Source organism: Manis javanica, chromosome 5 (assembly GCF_040802235.1).
Source record: "Manis javanica isolate MJ-LG chromosome 5, MJ_LKY, whole genome shotgun sequence".
Classification (NCBI taxonomy): Eukaryota; Metazoa; Chordata; class Mammalia; order Pholidota; family Manidae; genus Manis; species Manis javanica.
In genome coordinates, this window is record NC_133160.1 from 78,485,047 (window position 1) to 78,512,968 (window position 27,922).

Genomic DNA, 27,922 nt, shown 5'->3' on the forward strand with positions numbered 1-27,922 from the left:
GGGTCAGACATCGAGAGTTGGTGATAGCTATTTTACATGGAAGCTACAAGAATTGAGGCCATCCCCCCCTATTTCCAATAAGCTTCTTAGAAGATTAAAGAGAATGATCAAATTGTAGTGAGAATTGTCTAGCAAAAGATGGAAGACCCACCAGGAAGTTAGATATTATTTCAGCCCTTTGGGAAAGCTACACCAGGTCCTCTCCCCTTTGTGAGAAAGGTTCCAGGGCCCACTCTAAAGGAAAAAGATAACTAGTGTCCTGCCCTTTCCTCTACTTTCTGGGGTTGGAGAAATTCCATTTCCAAATGCTAAAGTTACTGTTCTCCCTCTATTGTCACAAAATCAACGTTTCCCATTCCAGTAGGTATATCCAGTAGGTATATCTTTTTCCCATCAGTCCTAATCATACCTTACCTAGACCTTTCATACAAAAGTCAGGCCTATGGGAAAAAAGAGTGTTTCTATAGAACTTGCAGATACCCATTACGTCCTCTGCTTTGGTCCTCATGGGCCTCTGGGGAAGAACTCCAGCTATACTCAACCAAGTGGTCATTCTTCTTACAGCCATGGACCACATCCAACCCCCAGGAAAATGGGGATGGCTAGGCCCCCGTTTGTCTTAGCTGTGCCTAGAAAGCATACCCATCAGGCTAACCCGGGATTGCAAATAAGGGAAAGAAAGAAGCATGCTGTTGGGAAAAGTTCACTCTGGAATCCCAAATTTTCAGAATTGTTTTGTGGCACCCTGAACCCTTCCTTTTGTTCACTACCTGGTATATTAGTTTCCTACGGCTGCCATAAAAAATGATCACAAGCTTGGTAGTTTAGAACAGCAGAAATTCATTCTTTCCTTGTTCCGGTGGCTAAAAGTCTGAAATCAAGATGTCAGCAGTGTCATGGTCCCTCTCAAGAACCTAAGGGAAAAATCACTCCTTGTCCCCTCCAGCTTCTGTGGGCTCCTGGGTATTCCTTGGCTTGCAACAGCATAACTCCATTCTCCACCTCCATCTTCATATGAGCTTGTTCCCTGTGTGTCTGTATCCACATTTCCCCTTCCTTTCTCTTATAAAGACATTAATCACTGAATTTTGGGTCCCCTCTAAATCCAGGATGATTTCATCTCAAGATCCATAAGGATAACTACAAAGACCCATTTTTCTAATAAAGTCACATTCAAAGGCTCCAGATAGACACAAATTTTTATGGGACACAATTTAATGACATATACCAGGAAGTGTGCAAGAGAAGAGAGCACCTGTCTAGGAACAGCCACATTCAGTGATCAAACTGCCTTACAGACCTAAGAAAGAGATTTGTTTTAAGGAATTGGCTCACATGATTATGGAGGATGGCAAGTCTGAAATCTGCACTGGAGGCTGGCAAGCTAGAGATCCAGGGAAGAGATGATGTAGTAGTCTTGAATCCAAAGGCATCTGGAAATGGAATTACTTCTTTCCTGGAAAACTTCAGTCTTTTCTCTTAAGGTCATCAACTGATTGGATTAGGCCCACCCACGTTACAGAGGGAAATGTTCTTTATTCAAAGTCTACTGAAATAAATGTTAATCACACGGAGCAACATCTGGAGTGATAGTTGACCAGAAACTGGGTACCATGGCCTAGCTAAGTTGACACACAGAATTAACTATCACAGGAACAGAAACTTCTACTTACCCATGAAGAATCCTTCAATTGCTTGTTACATTAGGGCAGAACTGAGACTGTCCACCATATTGATGCAGAAGTTTTCCACCTAGCAGAGAATTAACAACAACCAAGACACAATTTAGCCTGCAAACAACCTCCCCAATTTGTCCTCATGAATAGCCAATTAAAGTTAAGGATCATTTATTGCACATTTGACCATTCAGCTTGGCCAAGACATGTGCTGCTGGTTCCTATGGATTTCTCTCAAATCTCATTCAGTGGCCCACATAGCTTCATCCTTCTTCTTCTACAAAGCCATGTCTCTGTGAGCATCCCTTCTTAATCATCAAAGAATTGTCAAAAATTCTGAAAGCTGTGAAATTTCATCTAATTTGCAAGCTAACAAGTTAGCTTGCCATAGTTTGAGGGACAAAGGACTTTATTACTCAAAACACAGTATCTTGTCTGCTCAGGTTCCTATAACAAAAATACCACAGACTGGGAGGCTTACAGACAACAGAAATGTATTTCTTACAGTACTAGAGGTTAGGAAGCTCAAGATGCAGGCAATTTTGGGGCCTGGTGAGGAGTTCCTTCCTGTTTCATAGGTGGTCATCTTCTCTCTGTCCTTACATGTTAGGAAGGGGTAAAGGAGCTCTCTGAAGCCTTTTTTCTTAAGTTACTAATCCCATTCAGGACGGACTTTGCCTCATGACCTCATCACCTCCCAAAGGCCCCTCTCCAAATACCAACACACTGGGGATTAGAGTTCAACATACGAATTTTAGGGGGACACAAATCACATAGCATACAACAGAGAACCTTTAGCACACAGCCGAGAGCCAGCCTATCAACATATCCACGCAACTCCCTTAAGCTTCAGTTCCCACGAGGTGATAAAAGTAGGGCTAGGTGATACCTGCATATGCAGTGGTTTGCAATATAAGAGAAAACAAGTTCAGGAAACCTGAATCTTTCATAATGAACAGTGAATATACCACCTTTTAGTCAAGAGGGAGATAGTATCTCTGTCTTCCAAGGCTCACAAGAGCTGCAGAAAATGTAAGAGACTCAGAGAGAATTACCTTCCAACACCAACAATCAACAAAACAGACTGCCTTTTTCATGATTTTTTATTTTAAAAGATGTATTCAACATCTTCTGGGAGAAAATCACCCATCATAGGCTAAAATGATAAATTCTCTTCCCACTTGTCTGCAGTTTTCTAAGTATAAATGTGTAGCATAGTGTACCAAACTGGAGGCTGTTTTTTTTGTTGTTAGATAATATAAATCAAGGACAAGTGAATGAAACTCAAGCACAGAGGAGAAAAGGAGTGTGTGAGGCAGATTAGCAAGCAAACAATAAACATTATAACTTTGTGAAGGAGTGAAGATCTGGACTCAAATGTGACAGATATTACAGAATGTAAGCCATGACACATAGAGGAGGGAAAGAATTGTAACAAACATATGAGAAAAAATAGCATGTATTTACCACTTGAAGGAAAGATCTGTTGTTTCTCTTTTTAAAAATGAAGCTTGTTTTCTATAGTTAAATGACATTTGAGCTCTGAATTTGGTTTTAATAAAACAGGTTATGAAATACTTCAGCAGTTCAATCCCAGCTTGAGTTTCATGTTACTATTTTAAAATCTAATACAGCTTTTGAAACAATCACTAAAAATGAGATACCTAAATATCCTCTCTTGTTCCACTGAAGTTTCATTTTTAAATACACACCAACACTTAATATACACATCCTTTGTACAATTTGCAATACTGAGAAATAATATCAATTAAAATTAATCTTAATTTTATTAATGTGAAAAAGCAATTAAATATTAATGACACATTGGAAGATGATTTTTTTTTTGCTTTGATTCTTTCACCTTATAAGCAGAGTAAATACTATATTTTCTGAGATCCAGAGTGGCTAACCAGGTCCAATTTCCCTGGCAATTAGTACAATGTTTCAATCACTATATTATGATCCCACTAGATTAAATCCCACCAGTTTCTCAGCTTACGTTACTAAACATCAACATATATCAAATGATTACATCAGTGATCATAGATGGCTACACAATTATTGCAGTGTCAAATGTACATGGACTGTTAAAAATCTGTTTTACATCAGTGCTTCATGGACCATGAAAATACAAACACAAATATATTTTAAGGGATGAATACCTCATAGCAATTTCACCAGCCTGGATATGAAACATTTGTTTGTAGTTAAACATCTACTTTTATATTACATGAACTAGTAAACATCTTTGACATAAATTATGAAGTAGAGTTTTCTCAAGAATTTCAAAATGAATGTTTTTTATATATTGTTGAGATTTTATAACACATACAAACATCAAATCTAAGTCCATGATCTGATTTATTTTTTGTTCCAAGCTTAAAATACTTACTTTCCATTGTTATTTCATTACCCACATTTCTCAAAACTGTTTTATGTAAACTCTGCTTGTTTGGGTAAATATCTAAAGAAACAATTACAAATGTTAAGTTCAGCTGAATTTACTTTTTTTTTTAAGTCAGTATTCTACTTCCTTAGAAAAATCATTATGTCTCCTAAATTCATTACTGACACTGATGCCACCTTAATTTCTTTCATGCATAGCTTTGGGCATGTTATTATCCTGGTGTGAAATTCTGAATGGTAGACACACACACACACACACGCGCACACACACACACACACACACACACACACACACACACACACACACAGCTACAACCCAGTCACCTGAGCCAGATAATGAGCGTTCAATGAGCAGGAACTCCGCATTAACCTTTATTTAGAAAGGGAACTACTTGTTGTCTCCTAAATTAGCCTCACACTCCCATCCTCTTTGCACAGGTCATTTTCTTCTCTTGGAGTACATCCTATGAAACCTTCTCCTTTGAACACAAACTTTCATCACCTCCACCAAAATGGTTCTTTTAAAGGTTGGAAATGGCCTCTATGTTTCTGATCAGTAGTTATTTCTCAGTCCTTGCCTTATGTGACCCACAGAAGCACGGACACAGTTGATTTCTCCTTCCCCCTTGAAACGCCTTCTCTTGCTCTCCAGGCTTCCTGCCCACCACACTGACTGCTCGCTCCCAGTCTCCTCTGCTAGTTTTTTCTCATCTAAGTGTTGAAGGCTCCCAGGGCTCAATCCTAGATCCCTTCTCTATTTGCCTTCACTCCCTAGTGATCTCACAGGCCTCATGCTTTATACCCCACATACACCCTGACAACTTCTACATTCATATCCCAAGTCTGGATTTATTCCCTAAATGCCAGAATTTTACATGCAACTGCCTACTTGGCCCCCCTATTTGGTTATCTATTACCTTCTACTTGAATATCAAATAGATTTCTCAAACTTATCATATCCTAAATTAAAATCTTGATCTTCCCATTACAAACTCTTCCCCCAAAGTTTTTCTCAACTTAATAAATGAAAATCCCACCATTCCAATTTTTCAAGTATAATCCTTAGGGTCATTATTGACTCTCCTTTCCTCACACTGTACATTTCATTGGAAAATTTTATCCATATCTCCCTGTGATAATACTCAGAAAACAAAATCACTAATTCAAAGAGATATACATGCCACTATGTTTATTGCAGCATTATTACAACAGACAAGATATGGAAGCAACCAACATGCCCATCAACAGATGAATGGGTAAATAACATGGTACATATATATACATACAATGAAATATATTCAGCCATAAAAAAGAAAGAAATCTTGCCATTTGCAACAACATGGATGGACTTAGAGGATATTATGCTCAGTGAAATAAGCCAGGTGGAAAAGATGAATACCATATGATTTCACTTATAATATTGAATCTAAAACAAAACAAAACAAAAAACAAACAAAACAGAAATTTCTTATAGATACTGAGAACTGACTGGTGGTTAGCATGGGGGAGAGGTGGGAGTAGGTGAGTGAAATAGGCAAAGGGGATAAAGAGGCACAAAATCTCAATCATAATATAAATTCTTCACAGGGATGAAAGTACAGCATAAAGAATATAGTCAATAATTCTGTAATATCATTCTATGTTGACAGTAACTCCACTAGTTGGGGCGACCATTTAATAATATAGCTAACTGTTGAATCACTATGTTGTATACTTAACACTAATAAAATATTGCATATCAACCATACTTCAATAACATATAATGATCATAAAAAATACCCAGTTCCAAGACACCATTCTCTCTGTCTCTTTCACCTAAAGCAGTAAATGCTCTTCTAAGTGGTCTCCCCAGTCACTTCTCTCCTCCAATAGCTCCTTATCTCATTCATAGTAAAAATTATAATTCTCAACATTGTTTCCCAGGTTTTACAGGATTTGGCCCCCATCTCTGTGGTCACATGTGCTATAACCTCACTGGTTTCACCCTGAAGTATTCCTAGAGAATTAAGCTGGACCTTAAGCAGAAGAATGAAATTTCAATACTTTGGTAGAAAGCCATGGAGGAGAGGAACTGCTATTTTAAGTAGGTAGTCTCACTAACAGGAGGACATCTGAGCACAGATTCAAGGTCAATGTGAAAGTGAACAGTGTGTCAGTCTGGAAGAACAGTGTTCCTACCAAGTGAACAGTGAACGCAAAGGCCCTGGGACATCAGTGTGTCTGGCGACGGGAGCAACAGGGAGAGAGGCTGAGGGCTGAAAGACCAAACAAGAGAAGGTGATGGTACTTAACAGGCCAGCTAAAAAGTTGTGAAGGCTTTATCTGGTTTGGTGTCAGTAAGAGTTGGAAAGAGGAAACAGGTAAGAAAAACATCATTGCAGTAACAAATATTTACTAATTCCTCTAAGCAAAGCACTTTCCTAGACACAAGAAATACAATTAGACCAAAAGAGTGTCTGCTTTCACAAAATAGTACCTGCTTCACAAGACACAAACATATGCCTAGTAGGAAAGACAGATATTAAACAACAGGCTTTGGCAATTGTTTTGATGTTGTTGAGTAACAAAGAGGGAGTATTTCAAAAGAAGATTTGAATCTTTGTGATGGATCATGAACACATGTGTGTACAAACTGAAACTTCCACAAGATTCTTACAAAAGTTCTTAGCAACTTCTTCAGAGCTCTTTACAACAAGCCCACCCAGAGGGTACCTAACCAGACATGAAAGGGGCAGTACATCCAGTTTAAAAGAGGCAGCAGAGCACAGCGGGATCAGACAGCTCGTCTGGGCCAGCACCACAGCTCTGCTACCCAGTCTCTATAAGCTTCGGTTCCTCACATGAAAGAAGGGGATAACAATTGTACTTCTGGCACAGGTTGTCATGAGGCTTTCAGGCTTTACAGAAAGCATTTCAAACAGCACCTGCTACGGAAAGCATTTAACATTTATACAGCAGCTAATAAAGTAGAGAGACTTGAACATCTTAAAAAAGACTCCCAAGTAAACACCCACTTCTGAGGAGGGGGCTCTCATAAAATGATTCTTGTCAAAAATTTATGTAATAACCTAGTGAATTAAGGTTTGCATAAAGACTTTGTTTCACTGTTAACGTAATGGAATAAAAACTAAATAGCTGATCTCCACTGTAGTTACTGGCAAAATCTCTATTGTGGTATTCTTCTTCTATCTCACATAAAAATGGAGAGGAGAGATTTTATTATATGTTCTGTAATTGCCCTGGAAAATTTGAGTGGGAGAACGCTCAGTGCTGAGAAACAGATGTGTGGCTACCAGAGTCTTTAATCACTGTCACTGTACCCACGGCTGCCACACCCAAAGCACCAATAGCACTAGAGCATTCAGTTTTATTAAAAGATGGGAAATAGTAACCTTTGGTCTATTTTTTATATTGTAAAATTTCATTCTGAGTCAGAGAAGAGGACTATCATCATATTAAGAAATATTTACCAAGGTGAATACATTAACATCATAAGCACTGAGACTTGTACCATGCAGAAAGATAATCCCCACCCTCTGAAAGCATACTGAAATTAGGCAGCTGAGTGACATAAAAATGAGCAGGTGATAATGTGAGTTCTGGCCAGATAGCAATCACAGACCTAGTTAAGTTAAATCCTGACATTTTGAGTAAGGAATCTAAAGATTCTGAGGTTTAGATCAAGATAATGGACTTCCTCCCTCTTGAGAACATATCATATGGCAGAAAACAAATTTTCAAAGGGGAATCCCCTAATAGTGAAGGGAATAGAAGATGAGCAATGAGTTATCAACAGATAAGATGTATTAACCAATTTCTGAAATTCAGAAAGCAGATATAAACATGGGGAGGAAACTATAGTACAGAGAAATATATACAGAGCTCCTGCCACAACTGATGATTTGTCAAAGTTTTTAATTTCTTGCAGTATATATTTGAAACTATACTAAAGGCATAAAGATAAATGTCTTTCATATTCACTTGATAATTGCTATCTTTTTCAATATAGAGAATTCCTTCCCCTTTAAAGGTTTTGCCTTATTATGAAAATATTTTTATCAATCATATACTTAGCAAAATATAAATTTGTAAGCTTAAAACAACTTTCCTTTAAAATTTGAAAGGCAGCTTACATTAATATGACTTTCATTTCTTTGTAGATTACCTATGTTTTTCTCATTACTTTTAGTATTTATCTCTAGGCTAGAATTCTGAAACTCCACTAAGAGATCCTGGTGTATGAGACTCATCGCTAACCTTGCCTAGTACCAGGTGAGCCCTTCAAATCTAAAAATTGTATGTCTCTCTCCAAGTCTAGGATATCTTTATCGATATTTCTTTGAAAGTTTTCTGTCACTTTATTTTAATCTCTTTTTTTGAAGCTCCTCTTAGATGAATATTGAGGCTCCTGGATTTATACTCCATATTTCTAAATACTTCTCCCAGACTTTTCACCTTTTAATTATCTGGCACTGTGTACTATGAACTTACCCAGGCTTCATCTTGCTAATCACTGAGTCAGTCTTTCTCTGTGCCTACTTTGTTACTTAATATAAGCTAATATTGATTTATTTTTAATTCAAGAAAGCACATTTTTCATTCTGGTACTTTTTCTCAAAGCAAATGTTTTGGTTTCTTTGCTTGTTTGTTTCATAGATAATAATATCCCATTATGCTTCTCAAGGGATTTCATTCTACTTGTTATTTTGATATCTTCTTCTGTTTCCTTTATTAACACTGTTTATTGAGATTTCCTGAATTAAATGATTCTTGGTTTTCTATTCATTTTTGTAAAAAGTAAAAATAAAAAATATAAGGCCTGGAGAAAGGATTAAAGATGTCAGCATTAGAGGAGAGACAGAGGCTTCCTCCTAAAACTGTATACAATTAGAAAATATAGTTGGTGCAACTAATCCTGAAAGAACAACAGGGAAGAGGACAACGCCAGACTGCATACACCTGGAGAAAAGAGCAGACCTCATGGAAAAGGGCACCAATACCACTCCCCTGAGACCCCTGATATTGCTTCAGGGGCTGAGCAGCTCCAGGGAGTAGAGCTTCTGGACACTAGAGGGCGCCATATACAAATATGAAAGGCCAAAGGAACCGGGTCCAGAGTAAAATTAATATAACTCCGGAGAAAGATTTAAATGACATGGACCTTATGACTCTTCCTGAAAGGGAGTTCAAAATAAAAATCATCAACATGCTAATGGAGGTACGGAAAGATATCCAAGAACTCAGGAATGAATTCTGGTTAGAGATCCAATCATTGAAGAGTATGATGGAGGGTATTAAAAGCAGGTTGGATACAGTGGAGGAGACAGTAAATGAAATAGAAACTATAGAAAATAAATACAAAGAAGCTGAGGCACAGAGAGAAAAAAGGATCTCTAAAAATGAAAGAATATTGAGAGAAATGTGTGACCAATCCAAACAGACCAATATTTGCATTATAGGGACACCAGAAGAAGAAGAGAGAGGGAAAGGGACAGAAAGTGTCCTTGAGAAGGTAGTTGCTGAAAACTTCCCCAATCTGGGGAAGGAAACAGTCTCTCAGGCCATGGAGATCCACAGATCTCCCAACACAAGGGACCCAAGGAAGATAACACCAAGACATATAGTAACTAAAATGGCAAAGATCAAGGATAATGACAGACTGTTAAAAGCAGCCAGAGAGAGAAATAAGATCACATACAAAGGAAAGCCCATCAGGCTAACATCAGACCTCTCAGCAGACACCTTACAGGCCAGAAGGGACTGGCATGATGTATTTAATGCAATGAAGCAGAATGGCCTGGAATCAAGATTACTTTATCTGGCAAGACTGTCATTTAAATTTGAAGGAGGGATTAAACGATTTCCAGATAAGCAAAAGCTGAGAGAATTTACCTCCTACAAATCAACTCTACAGTGTATTTTGGAGGGAATGCTATAGATGGAAGTGTTCCTAAGGTTTAATAGCTGTCACTAGAGGAAATAAAAGCACAGTAAAGAAAATAGAACAGTTAATTACTAAGCAAATGCAAAATTAAATTAACTATCCCCAAAGTCAATCAAGGAGAGACAAAAAATACAGAATATGATACCTAATATATAAAAAATTCAGGAAGAAGATAAAGAAGGGAGAAAAATAAAAGAACCTTTAGATTGTGTTTGTAACAGCATATTAAGTGAGTTAAGTCAGACTGTTAAATAGTAAGGAAAGTAACCTTGAACCTTTGGTAACCACGAATCTGAAGCCCGCAATGGCAATAAGTACATACCTATTGATAACCATCCTAAATGTAAATGGACTTAATGCACCAATCAAAAGACATAGAGTCACTGAATGGATAAAAATACAAGACCCATCTATATGCTGCCTACAAGAGACTCACTTTAAACCCAAAGACATACACAAACTAAAAGTGCATGGATGGAAAAATATATTTCATACAACTAACAGAGAGAAAAAAGCAGGAGTTGCAGTACTTGTATCAGACAAAATAGTCTTCAAAACACAGAAAGTAATGAAACAAAGAAGGAGATTACATAATGATAAAGGGGTCAGTCCAACAAGAAGATATAACCATTATAAATATCTATGCTCCCAACACAGGAGCACCCACATATGTGAAACAAATACTAACAGAATTAAAAGGGGAAAGAGAATGCAATGTATTTATTCGAGGAGACTTCAACACTCCACTCATTCTGAAGGACAGATCAACCAGAAAGAAGATAAGTAAGGACACAGAGGCACTGAACAGCACAGTAGAACAGATGGACCTAACATACATCTACAGAACTCTACACCTAAAAGCAACAGGATACACATTCTTCTCAAGTGCACATGGAACATTTTCAATAATAAATCATATACTAGGCCACATAAAGAACCTCAGTAAATTAAAAAATATTGAAATTGTACCAACCAGTTTCTCAGACCACAAAGGTATGAAACTAGAAATAAATTACACAAAGGAAATGAAAAAGTCCCACAAACACATGGAGACTTCACAACATGCTCCTAAATAACCAATGGATCAATGACCAAATAAAAACAGAGATCAATCAATATATGGAGACAAATGACAACAATAATTCAACATGCAAAATCTGTGGGATGCAGCCAAGGCTGTGCTAAGAGGAAAGTATATTCCAATACAGGCCTACCTCAAGAAAGAAGAACAATCCCATATAAGCAGCCTAAACTCACAATTAATGAAACTAGAAAAAAACAACAAATGAGGCTCAAAGTCAATAGAAGGAGAGACATAATAAAGATTAGAGCAGAAATAAATAAAATCAAGAAGAATAAAACAATAGAATCAATGAAAGCAAGAGCTGTTCTTCGAGAAAATAAACAAAATAGATAAACCCCTTGCCAGACTTATCAAGAAAGAAAGAGAGTCTACACACATAAACAGAATCAGAAATGAGAAAGGAAAAATCACTACGGACACCATAGAAATACAAAGAATTATTAGAGAACACTATGAAAAATTATATTCTAACAAACTGGATAACCTAGAAGAAATGCACAACTTCCTAAAAAAATACAACCTTCCAAGGCTGACCAAGGGAGAAACAGAAAATCTGAACAGACCAATTACCAGCAACGAAATTGAACTGGCAATCAAAAACCTACCTAAGAACAAAACCCCTGGACCAGATATGGCTTAACCACTGAATTTTATCAAACATTTAGTGAAGACCTAATACCCATTCTCATTAAAGTTTTCCAAAAAACAGAAGAGAAAGGAATACTTCCAAACTCATTCTATGAAGCTAGCATCTCTCTAATACCAAAACCAGGCAAAGACACCACAAAAAAGAAAATTAAAGACCGATATCCCTGATGAACATAGATGCAAAAATACTCAACAAAATATTAGCAAATTGAATTCAAAAATACATCAAAAATATCATCCATCATGATCAAGTAAGATTTATTCCAGGGATGCAAGGATGGTACAACATTTGAAAATCCATCAACATCATCCATCACATTAACAAAAAGAAAGACAAAAACCACATGATCATCTCCATAGATGCTGAAGAAGCATTTGACAAAATTCAACATCCATTCATGATAAAAACTTTCAGCAAAATGATTATAGAGGGCAAGTACCTCAACACAATAAAGGCCATATAAGACAAACCCACAGCCAACATTATACGTAACAGTGAGAAGCTGAAACTTTTCCTTTAAGATCGGGAACAAGACAAGGATGCCCACTCTCCCCACTTCTATTCAACATAGTACTGGAGGTCCTAGCCACAGCAATCAGACAACACAAAGAAATAAAAGGCATCCAGATTGGCAAGGAAGAAGTTAAACTGTCCCTGTTTGCAGATGACATGATATTGTACATAAAAACACCCTAAAGAAACCACTCCAAAACTACTAGATCTAATATCTGAATTCAGTAAAGTTATAGGATACAAAATTAATACACAGAAATCTGTTGTATTCCTATACACTAACAATGAACTAGCAGAAAGAGAAATCAGGAAAACAATTCCATTTACAATTGCATCAAAAAGAATAAAATACCTAGGAATTAACCTAACCAAGGAAGTGAAAGACCTATATTCTGAAAACTACAAGACACTCATGAGAGAAATTAAAGAAGACACCAATAAATGGAAACACATCCCATGCTCAAGGATAGGAATAATTATTGTCAAAATGGCCATGTTGCCTAAAACAATCTATAGATTCAATGCAACTCCTATCAAAATACGAACAGCAGTCTTCAATGAACTAGAGAAAATCATTCTAAAATTCATATGGAACCACAAAAGACCTCGAATAGTCAAAGAAATCCTGAGAAGGAAGAATAAAGCAGGGGGAATTGTGTTCCCCAACTTCAAGCTCTACTACAAAGCCACAGTAATCAAGACAATTTGATACTGGCACAAGAACAGACCTGTAGACCAATGGAACAGACTAGAAAGCCCTGATATAAACCCAACCATATAGGTCAATTAACATATGATAAAGGAGCCATGGACATACAATATGGAAATGACAGCCTCTTCAACAGCTGGTGTTGGCAAAACTGGACAGCTACATACAAGAGAATGAAACTGGATTATTGTTTAACCCCATACACAAAAGTAAACTTGAAATGGATTAAAGACTTGAATTTAAGTCATGAAACCATAAAACTCTAAGGAGACAACATAGGCAAACATCTCCTGAATATAAGCACGAGCAACTTCTTCCTGAACTCAACCTCTCGAGAAAGGGAAACAAAAGCAAAAATGAACTCATGGGACTACATCAAACTAAAAAGTTTCTGTACAGAAAAGGATGCCATCAACAAAATAAAAAGGCAGCCTACAGTATGGGAGAATATATTTGTAAATGACATATCTGACAAGGGGTTAACATCCAAAATATATAAAGAACTTACACACCTCAACACCCAAAAAGCAAATAACCCAATTAACAAACAGGCAGAGGATATGAAGAGACAGTTCCCCAAAGAAGAAATTCAGATAGCCAACAGACACATGCGATGATGCTCCACATCACTAATCATCAGGGAAATGCAAATTAAAACCACAATGAGATATCACCTCACACCAGTCAGGATGGCCAGCATCGAAAAGACTAAGAACAACAAATGCTGGTGAGGATGCAGAGAAAGGGGAACCATCCTACACTGCTGGTTGGAATGTAAGCTAGTTAAACCATTGTGGAAAGCAATATGGGGGTTCCTCAAAAAATTAAAAATAGAAATACCATTTGACCTGGGAATCTCACTCCTTTTAATAAACCCAAAGAATACAACTCAGATTCAAAAAGGCATATGAACCCTATGTTCATTGCAGTACTTTTTACAATAGCCAAGATATGGAAGCCACCTAAGTGTCCATCTGTAGATGAATGTATAAAGAAGATGTGGTACATATACACAATGGAATACTATTCATTCATAAGAAAGAAACAAATCCTATCATTTGCAACAACATGGATGGAGCTGGAGGACATTATGCTCAGTGAAATAAGCCAGGTGGAGAAAGACAAATGCCAAAAGATTCCCTCATTTGTGTAGTATAACAATGAAGCAAAACTGAAGGAACAATATGGCAGCAGACTCAGAGACTCCAAGAATGAACTAGTGGTTACCAAAGGGGAGAGGTGTGGGAGGGTGGGTGGGGAGGGAGGGAGAAGGGGACTGAGGGGTATTATGTTTAGTACACATGGTGTGTGGTATCACGGGGAGAACAGTGTATCACAGAGAAGTGACATATTTGATCTCTGGCAACTTGCTGCACTGATGGACAGTGACTGCATTGGGGTATGGGTGGGGACTTGATAATATGGGTAAATGTAGTAACCACATTGTTTTTTCATGTGAAACTTTCATAAGAGTGTATATCAATATCTTAATAAAAAATTAAAAAATATATATATTTTATAAATGATGTTGAGTCTCAACATCAACTCATTCCTATTAATAGAATAAGATATAAATTATATAGATAAATAGATGATTAATAGATAGATAGATAGATAGATAGATAGATAGATAGATAGATAGATAGATTGATATGGCCTGAACTGAATACTTTTGTAGCTGGATTGTGTTTCTTAAATGGTGAATTAAACTGGAAATAAATACTGATTATAAGAGCTCTCCAGTGACAGAATTTGGTACATCCAAGTGGTTATGTTGTTTCTGAGGTAGAGGGTCTATACCTTCCTCTTGGCAAGCCAAAATAGTTATTTAGAGTAGTAATTATCAAATTTAAGAATTCCAATACTCAGCTCAATGCCACTTTCAGTAATATTTAAATCCCTCAGTTGATTCTGATGTTGGCCAAGTGTGAGAACCAACATATTTGAGCACTGTCTGCTTTTCTGAAGCCACACACATTCCGGAAGTCTTCCTACCAGAACTCTCCCATCAGAGTGCTGTTGTTACCTCTGTGCAATACAGGCATCAGCTTTCCTTGGAGAGGAAACTGGCTATCCCCTTATTTAGTCACTTTTCCCTAGTTCTACAGTCTATGGCCTCAGGATTATTTGAAAAGTCTTTTGGGAAAACTCCCATATTTTGATGCCTACTTAGTTATCTGTCAGGTTATTAACCATGTTGAGTCTCAACATCAACTTATTCCTATTAATAGAAACCTGTTCCTGTCTTACAGAAATTCTTCACTCTTCTGCTCTATTAGTGACACTACCCTTGAGTTGCAAATACTACTATGAATTCATGTTTTCTTTCATTTTAATTTGAGAGACAGAAATTTATTTACCATCAGGATCTTTAAGAAGATTTATGTATTTATTCTTTTTTTTATTTGATAAATATGCACTGGGTCCAAACTAAATTTAAGGCAGAGAACAAGAAAAACTCAGAAACTGCCTCATACAGCTTGCATTCTAATGTATTTTTCATAGTAGCCAAATCTTTGTCCCCAAACCAGAAGCGATGTAAAAATTCAATAAGATATTGGTAGTAGTATGAGTTAAGATGACACATATATAATGAAGTATTATTCAGCTTTTAATACACAGAAAAATTTTGACATGAAAAAAGTCATCATAACAATGGTAGCTATAAAAAGCAGGATACAGAATGACACATATGGTATAATCTTGCCTCTGGATTGGGACACCCTGGATAATTAATTTGCTCTTCTTTATACTTTTCAATATTTTCTAAGCAGATTTTTTATACAGTGTACTATTTCAATAAATCAGAAATACGTTTTTGTATAATATTCTGCTTTGAAATATAAGTACAGATAGTAGTAGACTGGATCTAAAAATCCTACTTATCAGTTATCAGTGAGCACAGATCTGGAAAATAAAGCTTGCAACCCTGAAATCAGGGAGACTTTCAGAGTTCCCTTAAATATTTTACAATGTAAGCTTCTTGAAGGTAAGTGATTAACATAATCTTCTTGGTTTTAGTTTTGGTTTTGTTCTGTTTTGTGGTTTATTTTAATATAACACCTTGTTGACTCATTCAGAATTACTTCAGCAAAGACGGATGACATGTTTTATGTCAAAAGACTGTTGCCCTATGTGATGCTGGCATTCACAATGGGTTGCTTGCCTCAATGTAGAAGTTTGCTTGAAGCCTTTTAACTAGAAATGTCCAATGATACTGCTCCTTAATATTAGCTTTATTCTGAATAGGACAATATTTCATGGAATTTGATAGTCACTCCCCTAATCCATTATGAATGAAGGAGAAAAAGAAATAGAGAAAGTAGACAAGGAGGATGAAAGAGATGCCTGATATATTGTTTATATATCTTAAAGGTTTTGAAGTAATATGAAAATGACTTCTTAAAAGCTCAAAGCTTGTAGAAGGCCCAAGGAGAAAGGCTTCTTCAACTTAGGTTAACAAATGCCTCCTTGTTTTATCATCCAGCTCACACCACTCCTCTCAACATTTTTAAATCTGGACATTAGGCAGAAAATATGGCAGCTGAGAAGTAGGGCAGAAACTTCCTCCCAAAACCACATATAACATGAAAATACAACTAATCCTGAAAGAGTGACTGGAAAGAAGACTACCACAGACAGCCTGTACCTGGAGAAAAGAGAAGCCCTCATGGAAAAGGGTAAAGTAGCAAACTGTGATCTGGTGGGACTCAAGCCCTCCACAACCCCAGCTCACAGGCAGGAGGAAGATAAACAGATATGGGAGGGAGTAGAAGTCCAGGACTGATGAACACCTAGCCCGAGATCTGTTCTGGGAGCACAAGCCCACATTAAATGGTGCTCTGGAGACTGGTATGGTTGGAAAGCAAAGACAAGTGAAGTACTAGGGGAAACTGAAATTCCAGCCACTTGTGGAAAACAGGTACCCACAACTCGTTGCTTCAAGACAAAAGAAAGGTGGGCACTTTGAAAGACTTCCCAATAGTGAGAGCGGTCCTGAAGGGGCAAGGATTGCACAGAGCTTGCTGCCTAGGAGAAAGGACAGTGAACAAAATGGTCTCAGCACACTCAGGACACCATGTTAGGAACTTTCAGGAGCTTCAGGCTCTCTACCCACTAGGCTGACAATGCAGTGCCATGATCCCCCACTGTGATAAACAGCCTTCGGCTCCTTCCTCCTGGCCAGCACCAGCTCATAAACCTGCTGCTCCGCCATTGCACCAGGGCAGCCAGAAGGAAGATGCACCTACAGCAGCTACAAGGGTGTAACACAGAGGCTCCTTCCTGTGCACTCAGCCCGCTGACTCTGGCAGTGGAGGCAGGCACTGCAACCAAGAAGCAGGAAAGAGCTCTTTCCTCCTGGCAGGCACTGATACCACTTACCTGTTATTCCAGCCATCACTCCAGGAGCTGGCCAGCTCTAGAGAGTAGAGCTCCTGGGCACTAGAGAGCACCACTGACACAGTTATTATTCCATAGTAATCATTAGAAATATGAAATGGCAAAAGAATCTTGTACAAAAAAATCCCTCAAATGTCAGAAACAGGGATTTTTGAACCTGAAATCACCAATCTTCTTGATAAAGATTTCAAAATAAAACTCATAAACATGCTAATGGAGCCACAGAAAAAAGATCTCAGGGAACACTTCAAGAAAGAGATAGAAACTTTGAAAAATATAGTATCTGAATTGAAACATACAATGCATGGATTTAAAAGCAGATTAGAAGAGGTAAAGGAGATAGCAAAAAGAATAGAAATTAGAGAAGAGAAATACTAAACAACTGAGGCCCAGAGAGAAAAAAGGATCTCTAGGAATGAAAGAATAATAAGATAGCTGTGCGACCAATCCCAATGGTACAATATTCTCTTTATAAGGGTATGAGAAGAAGAAGAGAGAGAAAAAGGAATAAAATCTCATTGAGGAAATAATTGCTGAAAACTTTCCAAACCTGGGGAAGGAAATAGTCTCTCAAGTCATGAAGGTGCAGAGATCTCCCAAAAAAAGGGAACCAAGGAAGACAACATCAAGACATATAATAAGTAAAATGGCAAAGATCAAGAACAAGGACAGAGTATTAAAAGCAGCAAGAGAGAGAAAAGATCACATACAAAGGCAAGCCCATCAGGCTATCATCAGACTTCTCAGCAGAAACCTTACAGACCAGAAGGGAGTGGCATGATATGTTTAATGCAATGAAGCAGAAGGGGCTTGAACCAAAAATACTCTACCTGGAAAGACTATTATTTAAATTTGAAGCATAGATTAAACAATTTACAGATAGGCAAAAGTTGAGGGAATTTACCTCCCACAAACCATCTCTACAGCACATTTTAAAGGGACTGCTATTGATGAAAGTGCTCCTAAGACTAAATAGCTATCACCAGAGAAAAAAGCACAGTAAACCAATTGTTTGTATACCACTTAATTACTAAGCAAATGCAAAATTAATCAGCTCCTCACAAAGTCAATGGATACACAAAGAGTACAGAATATGACACCTAATATATAAAGAGTGGAGGAGTAAGAAAAAAAGGGAGAAAAAACCTTTAGACTGTATTTGAAATAGCATAAAAAGTGAGGTAAGTTAGACTGTAAGATGGTAAAGAGGATGCCCTTGAACCTTTGGTAATCATGATTCAAAAATGTGCAGTGGCAATATGTACATATCTATCAATAATGACCCTAAATGTAAATGGACAAAAGGCATCAATCAAAAGACACAGAGATATAGAATGGATAAAAAAGCGAGACCCAACTATATGCTGCCTACAAGAAACTCATACACAGACTAAAAGTAAAGGGACGGAAAAAGATATTTCATGCAACTAACAGGGAAAAAAAAGCAGGAGGTGCAGCAGTTATACAGACAAAATTGACTTAAAAACAGAGAAACTAACAAGAGACAAAGAAGGACATTACATACTGATAAAGGGGTCAGGCAAACAAGAGGATATAACCATTATAAATATCTATGGACCATACACATGAACACCTAAACATGTGAAACAAATACTAACAGAATTAAATGGGGAAATAAAATGCAATGCATTCATTTTGGGAGACTTCAACACACCACTCACTCCAAGAACAGATCAATAAGAGACAGAAAATAAGAGACAGAGGCACTGAATAACACATTAGAACAGATGGACCCAACACACATCTACAGAACTCTACACCCAAAAGCAGCAGAATACATATTTCTTTCAAGTACACATGTAACTTTTTCCAGAATAGGTCACATCCTAGGCAACAAAAAGAGCCTCAGTGAATTCATAAACATTGAAATTGTACCAACTAGCTTCTCATACAAGAGAGGTATGAAACTAGAAATAAATTATGCAAAGAAAACAAAAAAGCCCCAAAACACATGGAGGCTTAATAACCTTCTCCTAAATAATCAATGGATCAATAACCAAATTAAAACAGAGATGAAGCAATACATGGAGACAAATGAAAACAGCAACTGAATGCACCAAATTTGTTGGACGCAGCAAAGGCAGTACAAAGAAGGAAGTATATTGCAATATAGGCGTACCTCAAGAAAGAAGAACATCCCAAATGAACAGTCTAAATGCATAATTAATGAAATTACAAAAAGAAGAACAAAGGAGACCCAAAGTTAGAAGAAGGAAGGATATGATAAAGATAAGAGCAGAAATAAATAAATTTGAGAAGAATAAAACAATACAAAGATTCAATGAAATGAGGAGGTTGTTCTTTGAGTAAATAAACAAAATAGATAAACCCATAGCCAGACTTATCAAGAAGAAAAGAGAGTCTATACACAAAAACAGAATCAGAAATGAGAAAGGAAAAATCACTATGGACACCACAGAAATACAAAGAATTATTAGAAAATATGATGAAAACTTATATGCTAATAAATTGGATGACCTAGAAGAAATGGCCAACTTTCTAGAAAAGTACAACCTTCAAAGGCTGACCCAGGAAGAAAGAGAAAATCTGAATAATCCAATTACTAGCAAAGAAATTGAATTGGTAATCAAAAAACTACCTAAGAAAAAATTCCTGGACCAGATGGCTTCACTGTTGAATTTTATCAAATATTTAGAGAAGACCTAATACCCATTCTCCTTAAAGTTTTCCACAAAGTAGAAGGAGGGAATACTTCCAAACTCATTCTATGAGGCCAGCATTACTCTAAAATCAAAACCAGGCAAATTCACCAAAAAAAAAAGAAAATTACAGACCAATATCCTTGATGAACATAGATTCAAAAATACTCAACAAAATATTAGCAAACTGAATTAAAAAATACATAATAAAGATCATCCATCATTATCAACTGGGATTTATTCCAGGGATGCACAGATGGTACAATATTTGAAAATCCATCAATATGATACACCAATTCAACAAAAAAGGATAAAAATTACATGATCATCTCAATAGATGCTGAAAAATCATTTGACAAAATTAAACATTCATTCATGATAAAAACTCTCAACAAAATGGGTATAAAGAGAGCAAGTACCTCAACACAATAAAGGCCATGTATGACAACCCACAGCCAACAACATGCTTAACAGCAAAAAGCTGAAAGCTTTTCATTTAAGATTGGGAGCAAGAAAAGGATCCCCACTCTTCCCATTTCTATTTAACATGGTACTGGAGGTCCTGGCCGTGGCAATCGGACAACACAAAGAAATACAAGGCATCCAGATTGATAAGGGAGAAGTTCAACCGCCACTGTTAGCAGATGAAATGATATTGGATATAAAAAACCCTATAGATTCCACCCCAAAACTACTAGAACAGCTGAAAGCAGCAAATTTTCAAAATTCAAAATTAATATACACAAATCTGTAGCTTTCCTTTATACTAATGATGAAGTAACAGAAAAAGAAATCAGGAAAACAACTCAATTTACAATTGCATCAAAAAGAATAAAATACCTAGAAATGACCCTAACCAAGGAATTGAAAGACCTATACCCTAAAAACTACAAGACACTCATAAGAGAAATTAAAGAAGATACCAATAAATGGCAATACATCCCATGCTCATGGATAGGAATAATTAATACTGTCAAAATGGCCATCCTGCCTAAAGTGATCTACAGATTCAATGTAATCCCTATCAAAATACCAACAGCATTCTTTAACAAAAAATAGTTGAAGAATAGAACAAATAGTCCTAAAATTCATTTGGTACCACAAAAGATCCTGATTAGCCAAAGCAATCCTGAGAAGGAAGAATAAAACTGAGGGGATTACTCTCCTCAACTTTAAGCTCTACTACAAAGCCACAGTAATCAAGACAATTTGGTACTGGCACAAGAACTGACCGATAGATCAATGGAACAGAATAGAGAACCCAGATACAAACCCAAGCATATATGGTCAAGTAATATATTATTAAGGAGCCATGGATACACAATGGGGAAATGACAGCCTCTTCAACAACTTGTGTTCGCCACACTGGACAGCAACATGTAAGAGAATAAAACTGGATTATTGTCTAACTCCAGACATAAAGGTAAATGTGAAATAGATCAAAGACCTGAATGTAAGTCATGGATCCATAGAACTCTTAGAAGAAAACATAGGCAAAAATATCTTGAATATAGACATGAGCAACTTTTTCCTGAACATCTCCTCAGGCAAGGGAAACAAAAGCAAAAATAAACACATGGAACTACATCAAACTAAAAAGCTTCTGTCCAGCAAAGGACATGATCAGCAGAACAAAAAGTCATCCTACAGTATGAGAGAATATATTCATAAATGACATATCTGATAAAGCATTGACACTGAAAATATGTAAAGAACTCATATGCCTCAACAACCAAAAAACAAATAACCTGATTAAAAAATGGACAAAAGATATAAACAGACAGTTCTCCAAAGAAGAAATTCAGATGGTCAACAGGCACATGAAAAGATGCTCCACATCACTAATTATCAGGTAAATGTAAATTAAAACCACAATGAGATATCACCTCACACCAGTTAGGATGGCCAACATTGAAAAGACAAGGAATATCAAATGCTGGTGAGGATGTGGAGAAAGGGGAACCCTCCTACACTGCTGGTGGGAATGTAAATTGGTACAGCCACTGTGGAAAGCAGTATGGAGGTTCTTCAAAAAACTAAAAATAGAAATACCATTTGACCCAGGAATCCCACTCCTAGGAATTTACCTGAAGAAAACAAGATCCCAGATTCAAAAAGACATATGCACCCCTATGTTTATTCCAGCACTATTTTCAATAGGCAAGATATGGAAGCAACTTAAGTGTCCATCATAGATGAATGGATAAGGAAGATGTAGAACATACACACAATGGAATATTTTTCAGCCACAAGAAGAAAACAAATCCTACCAGTTGCAACAATATGGATGGAGCTAGAGGGTATTATGTTCAGTGAAATAAGCCAGGCAGAGAAAGGCAAGTGCCAAATGATTTCCCTCATTTGTGGAGTATAACAACTAAGCAAAAACTGAAGGAACAAAACAGCAGACTCACAGACTCCAAGAAGGGACTAAGTGGTTACTGAAGGGAAGAGGGTGTGGAGGGCGGATGGGGAGGGTAGGAGAAGTGGATTAAACAGCATAATGATTAACACATAATGTAGGGATATCACAGGGAAGGCAGTATAGCACAGAGAAGACAAGTAGTGACTCTATAGCATCTTACTAGACTGATGGACAGTGACTGCATGGGATCTGTGGGGGGACTTGATAATATGGGTGAATGTAGCAAGCACAACATTGCTCATGTGAAACCTTTATGAGTTTGTATATCAATGATATCTTAGTAATAAATAAATAAATGAATAAATAAATAAAACAGATGGTACCAGTTGTTCATGCCAGGAAAAAAAATCTGGACATTCCTTGAGTGGGCATTACATTCTGAAAAAAAAGATTGCCACCACAGCCTACTGCCCTCCAGAGCTCATCTCCTCAAGGGTGCTGTGGAGTCATGGCTAACCCAGATGAATGAGGATATAATTATTTTGCTACATAAAAGAGCATCCTGGTCTATAAAAAGCTCTGGGCAGAGCTCCAAAGATGCAGTTGCACTGACTTCAAAGAAGACAGTTTCTATGGTTTCTATCAGTGCCACAGAAGATGCTGAAATTGAGCAAGCATTTCTGTGATACATCATGAATGTACTGGGTCATATTAATTAGCAGAACATAGGTAATATCTAGCTAAATGAAAGACCAAATGTTACACAATTCAATTACATAAAAAATACTATGTTATTTTTAGTCTGTTAACAATTACCCATAAAAATTACTCCAACAAAAAGATTGTCTGTTTTTCATGGTAATGTAGTTTTGTCTTGCTTTGTTTCTTTTATGTTACCACAGAGCCAATTTTGGTCAAAGATACTTTTTTTCCACAAGGTACTACAAAATATTAGACACAATTGTTCAAATATTTATCTTAAAAGTAATATATAGTCACTGTTTGCAAGGGCACTGAGTCTACTATTCTTTTTAATAACAAATTCCTCAAATTTAGTTTTAAACTATAAAATGTGCTGTGCTCAGAATGTACAAAATACTTTACATGCTAAATATATTTCTTTCACTAAGAGTAAATTATTCTACTGACTTTATAATACCATGGATATTACAGTTATCAATTTTCCAAATGCAGTTTCCATAGAAACAGTACAATTTACTTATTAGGCAAAGAAGGACAAGAACTAACTCCACTACACTGTGAGGTCCTTTTCACCTCCAATTTCACTGAACTCACATACGTTATCATGCATTTCAAACATTTAGTACATATTGCTTTGTGATCATAGTATAGTCTTTTTATCTTGAAAATGTGTTTAGAATATTAATAATCTATTTAGCATATATTATAGGCATAGGTGTTTACATATACTTACACAAATATACAGAGAGCAAGGTTAGATAGAGACATAGATAATAATGATATACTTTCTATTAGTTGCTTTCTGAGAATATGACACATTAAGAAATATATCAATGTAAGAAATACAGTCATTTTATTCTGCATATTTGAAGAGTTGGGTTTTTAAGTAATCAAGATATTTTTAAATGATATGCAATTTTAACATTACAGTATATCAGTGTACCAATTTCCAATCAATGGCATCAAATTCATCAGTGTTAAACTAAAGACAGAAATGATTAATGAATATTTGTGACCTAGGGAAAAAAAGTAGGGAAAGACTTGTTGAAGTGGCATACACTGATTTCTTTTAAAAATGGTATTGAGCTCCCCTCCCCCTTTTTTTTAATGCTCTAATATAACAAGTAATTACTCAGCCATCTGGAAAGAGTTAAGTCAGTGTGAAGTCAAACTGTCAAAAATCTATGATTATGTGGTGCTTGTAAATATTTAGATATATTTATCTCCATTTACTTATCATTCTCTAGTCTAAGAAAGGTCAGACTATCAGTTTTTCACAAATGGATACACCCTTCCTTTTTGGCACACTGTACCTGAATGAATAAGCATCCTGCATTGGAAACAGAGCAGTAATACAAACAGAAATAGTGATGTAATTTGCCTTCTGTTCTCAGCACCAATACTTATTAGGAAATGGTTCAGTAGGCTAAGGAAATCTTTTTAAAATTTTAATATAGTCTTGATTTGAAGTTGAGTAAGAAAAGTGGGTGTACTCAATCACAAGAATCAAAGCCCAGTATTTAAGTGTGACAATGTGTACCTTGTCAGTTCCCCTAAGGTGAGCACAAACGGCAAAGTAGTAAGGTTTATGGAAAATTTTCACACTAGGCATTAGAATAAATGTTTTGATTATGAAAGTTCTAGAATAGCAAATTTAGGAACAAAGGAAATCATGGAAATGTTGCTGTCCTAACAAGATCAGGCAAGGGCACAAATGTGAATTAAGTGAAAACTATTTGTGCACCATATGTGCACTTCCTCCCTTGACCTTCACTTTCCTATCACCAACTCACTTCCGTTTCTCTGAGGCTTCCCGATCAAGCCCCACAGACCACAGCACAGCAGACCTACACTGAATAGAATCCATGTCCCCTGATCCATGTGTTGTTTTTCTACAATCAAATTTAATGCCTTATGAGCCATTCCCTGAGGCTACTCTCTTATTAGAGTGCACTAATCAGAAAAACTATGCCAGAAAAATATGTTAAGGATTGCTGATTGTTTCACATATTTTTTGAACTGTTGAACCCCGAAAAGAAAAAGTCGAACTTCTTTCTTTTAGTTCATATCTCACTTCACATACTTTCTCATAAAAATCCTGTCATGTGATTTAGATGATTTGTTATCTGCAAAAGATCCAGTTTGGAATCAGAGTCACCTTACTGCTGGTTTGGATTTCTAAAACAATAAACTGTATTAATATTGTAAAATATTTTCTACCAATTGACTAAATGGAAGATTAATTCAGCATTCTGTGTGTGTGTGTGTACGGATTATAACAGGCAAAGATTTGATAAAACACATGTGTTGAAGTAGAAAGAAATTAGCAAAATATCTGGCCAAATGTTATTTTTCTTTATGGGGTGATTTTATTTTTAAAAGTTGTGGTTTTCATTTGTGAAATTAGAAAATGGCCAAAAGTGATCCAGTTTTCATTATCAGACAGTTCAAAGACATATATCAGGCCAAAGAGATTACTTCCTAATAAACACACTCATGGGAAAAAAATACAAAAAAGTAGTATTTTTAAAAGGCAGGATCATTTCTATAACAGGAATGTAAAACTTGAATTTTAAAGTTTTAAATGTAAAACTTGAACTTTTTTGCATACTAGATTGGCACAGGTATGTCAACACTGCAGGCAAGCCCCATTTTTTGGAAACTTAGTCCCTGCCCTGGAGTACAAATCTCAGTGAAGATTCCACAAAACCACAGCTGTTGGCTTCCACGTCGCCAAATTACTAAGAAGTTGCACCACCACCTGACATCTACATAAAGAATTCATGCATAAACAAATGAACAATAATCAAAGTCCAAAATTCTTTTCACTGGTATTTAAAAAAACACATGGAGGGGAAATCCACATTGTCTCTTGTCTTGATCTTAGCTCCTGCCCTTCTCCTCTCTCTCCTCTGTGGTTAGATGTGTATTCCCCTTCAGTATTTGTCACTCACCTCATCAGCTCTTCTCTCCCGGTAATTCCACAGCAGAGAACCTGGCCCCTAGGACAAAGCAGAACAGTTCTCCAGTCACAAGGGTGAGCCTGTTGAGGGTGTCTAGCTCGCGTAACAGTTGGATCTGGGGATTTGGCTACACACTGTCTGCTCCAAACTGCTTCTCTCTGAGAGCCAGTGGTTTCACCTGCTCATGTTTCCACCTTCTTTTCTGCCCTTAAATACCTGTGCTTCTCAACCATACCCCTGAACTCTGATGCTTTGGTAGAAATTTTTCACCATGGCTGAAATTTCACTCTGAGGATGGACTCAAAGGTTGAACAGAGTGCTTCTCCCCATGTGTGAACAAGGCCACTTGTAGAGGAAGAGGAAGAGAACAGAACCAAGATCTGCAGGTGCCCTCCTACTTCCAGGAATGGAGCTCTCCACATGGCTTTCCCTCAAAACAGCACACTGAGTTGATTATTATTCCCATTTTCCAGTTTGCATACTTTATTCTGCTAATCTCTCAGTTGGAAGACAGAGGTTCTACTTTTGGCCCTGCCACTGGGTGACTTTGATCAACTCATGCAACTTATTGAGCCTTCAATAGTCACATCTGTAAAATACTCTTATCATGTGTGGCTGTTATCCTGAAGATTTGATAGCTCTCAAATTTTCTGAAAATATGATAGAAAAAAAGTAATTTTGTTCAAGATCGCTAAAGTTTGATGATGAATCATGGGAATTCATTATTCTATTCTTTTTATTAAAATTTAAATTTGCCATAATAAAATGGCAAATTTTTTAGTGCTTCATTACCTAAGGAATAAAGATATCAGCTAATCTTCCCTAAAACATATAAATTATTGGTGATTTGGAAATTATCTCCATCATTTTCATATTTATTTTTCACATGGACTAAAAATGCCAAAACTGCTACTGGTGGTATTGAACTTTTCCATCCATTCCATTTTATAAAAGCAAAGTCCTTATGTAACAAAATCAAATAAGAATACTCTTCTTCATTTAAAGACGATCCAAAACTTTCTTCTGTCATCAGTGGTTGCAGTTTCCCCCAAGGGGATAAGCAAGCATTTAATTCCTGTGGGAGCCCCTTCTGGTGTAATGAAACTCTGTGTTTTATCTGCAATTCTTCCAGACCTTACCCAAATTCCTTCCTTTAAGGAGTTCACTTACTGGTTAATAATTCTATATTCTAACAGACACTTTCACCCCGGGTATGGCTGAGTAGAGAGTTTGAATCACTGAGAGATTGAAAATCCACTCTGTAAACCACACCATTTCTGCTAAGGTATGTAATGTTCACCAAAAACATTTGAAAAAGATAACTGAATGAAAAATAACAACATTCATTACTGGGTTTCCAAAAAACTGGGAAACACATTACTGGGTTTCCATAAAACAATGCAATGTTCTCTTTTGAAAATCAGCATTATGAGCAGTAATAATTATCCCACTTAAATGTTCATGCAAATAAAGAAAGCTGAAATGCTTAACATATAAAGAACTAGCAAAATGCAACCAGATGTGTTATCATGAGTGATTTCATTCTTTTTTTTGTAATCCGAAGTCCCTGAACCAATGTAAGAGGAAATAAATATTCTACGTTTTGAAGTGGTTCCTTTAAATTTTCATTCAGTTATTAAACTCTTAAACTTTATCCTGAAGAAACTCAGAAAAGAATGAGATTCTTACCAGTCTTAGTACTATCTTTCTTCTGGAATGTCATGTCCCTTGCATTCTTTAGAATCCAATGTGAGACAAACAATATTTGACTGGTAAGGGACCTTCCACTGAAATGAAAAATTAATGATTTGCTACTTTATTGTGTCCTA

General features: G+C 36.6%; 1 long non-coding RNA gene across 1 annotated transcript; it reads right to left on the reverse strand.

The window, feature by feature from the left end:
* Positions 1-1,575: 1,575 nt before the first annotated feature.
* On the reverse strand, positions 1,576-27,883 carry LOC140849574 (uncharacterized). Its single transcript, XR_012131617.1, has 3 exons — positions 27,783-27,883; positions 26,085-26,132; positions 1,576-1,752 (listed from the first exon to the last, which is right to left on the reverse strand). It is a non-coding gene; the product is annotated as an uncharacterized lncRNA (long non-coding RNA).
* Between the last annotated feature and the right edge of the window lie 39 nt (positions 27,884-27,922).